This window comes from Anopheles ziemanni (genome assembly GCF_943734765.1).
Source record: "Anopheles ziemanni chromosome X unlocalized genomic scaffold, idAnoZiCoDA_A2_x.2 X_unloc_96, whole genome shotgun sequence".
Classification (NCBI taxonomy): Eukaryota; Metazoa; Arthropoda; class Insecta; order Diptera; family Culicidae; genus Anopheles; species Anopheles ziemanni.
Genome location: NW_026689868.1, coordinates 37,501 through 42,399, shown reverse-complemented (window position 1 = coordinate 42,399; position 4,899 = coordinate 37,501).

The window sequence follows — 4,899 nt, the reverse complement described above, 5'->3', positions numbered from 1 at the left end:
GAGCATAAATCCTTCTACGAGGATCAAGTGGAGGGCAAGTCTGGTGCCAGCAGCCGCGGTAATTCCAGCTCCACTAGCGTATATTAAAATTGTTGCGGTTAAAACGTTCGAAGTTGATACTTGTCCAACACAGTCCGGCTCCGCCGACCCGGTCAACCCGTGGTCGGTGGGCCAAGTCGGAATCTGGTTGCGACTCAATGGTGTGGTAGGGCACCAAGTCTGTGTCATGGTGTGCCCTTCAACGGGTGCAAGTGTAACATAGAGCTCGACCGCTCACGTTTACCTTGAACAAATTAGAGTGCTTAAAGCAGGGTGCCCAAACGCCCTAGAATAATCTTGCATGGAATAATGGAATACGACCTTGGTCTAATCTTTCATTGGTTTGTACTCAGACCGGAGGTAATGATTAACAGAAGTAGTTGGGGACACTAGTATTACGGCGCGAGAGGTGAAATTCGTAGACCGTCGTAAGACTAACTAAAGCGAAGGCATTTGTCAAGGATGCTTTCTTTAATCAAGAACGAAAGTTAGAGGATCGAAGGCGATTAGATACCGCCCTAGTTCTAACCGTAAACGATGCCAACTAGCAATTGGGAGACGCTACAACCAGGTGCTCTCAGTAGCTTCCGGGAAACCAAAGTCAGGTTCCGGGGGAAGTATGGTTGCAAAGTTGAAACTTAAAGGAATTGACGGAAGGGCACCACAATGAAATGGAGCTTGCGGTTCAATTTGACTCAACACGGGAAAACTTACCAGGTCCGAACTTATGGAGGTGAGACAGATTAATAGCTCTTTCTCAAATTTAAGGGTAGTGGTGCATGGCCGTTCTTAGTTCGTGGATTGATTTGTCTGGTTAATTCCGATAACGAACGTGACTCACATATGCTAACTAGAACGCAGTCAGCGTTAATGCGTCGATGCCGATTGGAACGGGTTAGGACCTTTCGGTGGAGTATGACCTGACACCTTCGCTGTTCGTGTGCGCAAGTGCACTTACGGTACGCTGCTTAGCAGGACAATTTGTGTTTAGCAAAATGAGATCGAGCGATAACAGGTCCGTGATGCCCTTAGATGTTCTGGGCTACACGCGTGCTACAATGTGGGTAGCAGCGTGTCTCCTATTCCGAGAGGAACGGGAAATCACTCAAATACTCACTTAGTAGGGATTATGGATTGCAATGGTCCATATGAACTCGGAACTTCTAGTAAGTGCTGGTCATCAGCCAGCGTTGAATACGTCCCTGCCCTTTGTACACACCGCCCGTCGCTACTACCGATGGATTATTTAGTGAGGTCTTTGGAGATGATCGTTCGCTGGATCCTCGTGAACCGCGTCTGCTTTATCGAAGTTGACCGAACTTGATGATTTAGAGGAAGTAAAAGTCGTAACAAGGTTTCCGTAGGTGAACCTGCGGAAGGATCATTAGTGGCCAAGTGATCCTTCCAGAAGTCCGAACCTGCGGGTTGAGACTTCGGCACAAGTTGCCATATGATAATTGACGAAACACTATAGAAGTCCGAACCTGCGGGTTGAGACTCAGGCACAAGTTGCCATATGAAAGTTGACGAAACACTAACAAGTCCGAACCTGCGGGTTGAGACTTAGGCACACGTTGCCTTATACATGACTTCGAACAAATACACAAGTCCGAACCTGCGGGTTGAGACTTAGGCACAAGTTGCCTTATACATGACTTCGAACAAATACACAAGTCCGAACCTGCGGGTTGAGACTTAGGCACAAGTTGCCATATGAAAGTTGACGAAACACTAACAAGTCCGAACCTGCGGGTTGAGACTTAGGCACACGTTGCCTTATACATGACTTCGAACAAATATACAAGTCCGAACCTGCGGGTTGAGACTTAGGCACAAGTTGCCTTATACATACATTGGCCAAATAAACAGAAGTCCGAACCTGCGGGTTGAGACTTAGGCACAAGTTGCCATATTATATTCGATCAAACACTAAGTAGTCCGAACCTGCGGGTTGAGACTCAAGACCGTAACAAGATGTCACTATACAAGTCCGAACCTAAGGGTTGAGACTTAATGCGATCTAGATACCAAGTTGACATCCAATACCTGTTGAGCAAAACCAAAGATTCCCTGTTCTCGAATGATTACACTATATAACAGGGAATCATGAAGAAATCAAGCAAGCGTGAAACAAAGTCATCACTTGGGCATGCTCGATAGCCAACCACATGACCTTAACCTAAGAGAGCATGCAAACCACATGATACCTATAAACGATTAACCCGCCCTAGTTCAATCGTTCACCAAGTGATGACTTCAGTATGGCTAAGAGAAAAACTTTTAAATGGGAAAAACTCTAAGTCCGAACCTCCGGGTTGAGACTTCCGCGTCGGAGGTGGGCGCACCTCCTATCCGAAAGATGATGAATCAGGGGTGTTCGGTCAGCAATGGTCGGATGCCCCGTCGTAGTCCAACTATGACAATCAAAGTCAAGACCTCCGGGTTGAGACTTTCCGCGAGTACAAGCATAAAGGAACACGGACCAAGCCGTACCGAGAGAATCGGTACTAGAGCCCTCGTGGTTCTACATTGAGAGAGCCCTCGTGGTTCTCATTAGGGGCTTTATGCAAGTCGTACTCAATACTGTGGTGTGAAGTATAAAGTATAGTCCTCGCCTGGTCCACGCTGCTTCGGCGGTCCTGGGTAAGATAGTTAATTCTAGCTTGCCCTATAGTGGAATGAGGACACTTAATGCTTCGTCTTTTAGCGGCGGCTAGACTCCTCCTCACGGGGAACGAGTTGACGCGCACAGCGGCGGCTTACGCACTATGGCAATCATGGATGCCTGAAGATTCCGTGAAGTTCTCCCCTGGTCCACGCTGCCTCGGCAGTCCTGGGTAAAATGGAATATTTCCAGCTTGCCCTATAGTGGAAGAGGACTATCCAACAATACAAAGTCAAGACCTCCGGGTTGAGACTTTCCGCGTCGGTGGTGTCGCGCACCGCCTATCCGAAAGATGGTGTAACAGGGGTGTTCGATCAGCAATGGTCGGATGCCCCGTCATAGTCCAACTATGACAACCAAAGTCAAGACCTCCGGGTTGAGACTTTCCGCGTCCGGAGGTACGCGTACCGCCTACCCGAAAGATGGTGTGCTTCTGGGGTATTCGATGAGTCGGATACCCCGTCGTAGTCCAACTATGACAATCAAAGTCAAGACCTCCGGGTTGAGACTTCCGCGTCCGGAGGTACGCGTACCGCCTACCCGAAAGATGGTGTGCTTCTGGGGTATTCGATGAGTCGGATACCCCGTCGTAGTCCAACTATGACAATCAAAGTCAAGACCTCCGGGTTGAGACTTCCGCGTCCGGAGGTACGCGTACCGCCTACCCGAAAGATGGTGAATCAGGGGTGTTCGATCAGCAATGGTCGGATGCCCCGTCGTAGTCCAACTATGACAATCAAAGTCAAGACCTCCGGGTTGAGACTTTCTAAGAGTACAAGCATAAAGGAACACGGACCAAGCCGTACCGAGAGAATCGGTACTAGAGCCCTCGTGGTTCTACATTGAGAGAGCCCTCGTGGTTCTCATTAGGGGCTTTATGCAAGTCGTACTCAATACTGTGGTGTGAAGTATAAAGTATAGAGTCCTCCACTGGTCCACGCTGCTCCGGCGGTCCTGGGTAAGATAGTTCATTCTAGCTTGCCCTATGTGGAAGAGGACTCAATACCCTACCTGTTGAGCTTGAAACAAAGTCATCACTTGGGCATGCTCATATTGCCATACACAATTACATTATATTCGAATGAGCATGCAAGCGACCCTATATAGACCGAACCAAAACGATAGATACCGCCGTAGTTCACCCCCACCAAGTGATGACTTCAGTATGGCTAGTGTGTGAAGTATAAAGTATAGTCCTCCCCTGGTCCACACTGCTTCGGCGGTCCTGGGTAAGATAGTTAGTTCTAGCTTGCCCTATGTGGAAGAGGACACAATACTTAATACTTAGAGTACAAGCATAAAGGAACACGGACCAAGCCGTACCGAGAGAATCGGTACTAGAACCCTCGCGGTTCTACATTGTGAGCCCTCGTGGTTCAAACTAGATACTTTATGCAAGGCGTACTCAAAACTGTGGTGTGAAGTATAAAGTATAGTCCTCATCTGGTCCACGCTGCTTCGGCGGTCCTGGGTAAGATAGTTAATTCTAGCTTGCCCTATGTGGAAGAGGACACAATACTTAATACTGTGGTGTAATGGACAAGGTATAGTCCTCCACTGGTCCACGCTGCTCCGGCGGTCCTGGGTAAGATAGTTCATTCTAGCTTGCCCTATGTGGAAGAGGACTCAATACCCTACCTGTTGAGCTTGAAACAAAGTCATCACTTGGGCATGCTCATATTGCCATACAATATTCCATTATCTACTAATGAGCATGCAGCTATATGATTATAACCTGTAAACGATTACCCCGCCGTAGTTCAGCGCTTCAACCAAGTGATGACTTCAGTATGGCTAGTGTGTGAAGTATAAAGTATAGTCCTCCCCTGGTCCACACTGCTTCGGCGGTCCTGGGTAAGATAGTTAGTTCTAGCTTGCCCTATGTGGAAGAGGACACCATACTTAATACTGTGGTGTAATGAACAAAGTATAGTCCTCCACTGGTCCACGCTGCTTCGGCGGTCCTGGGTAAGATAGTTAGTTCTAGCTTGCCCTATGTGGAAGAGGGCATACAAGACAAAGTATAGTTCTCCCCTGGTCCACGCTGCTTCGGCGGTCCTGGGTAAGATAGTTAATTCTAGCTTGCCCTATGTGGAAGAGAGCATACATGAACCAAGAACGAAGGTTATGATCGAGGAATGATTCGACAACTAACCGATGGTATGAAATGTGAAGAATTCAAGCAAGCACACAAT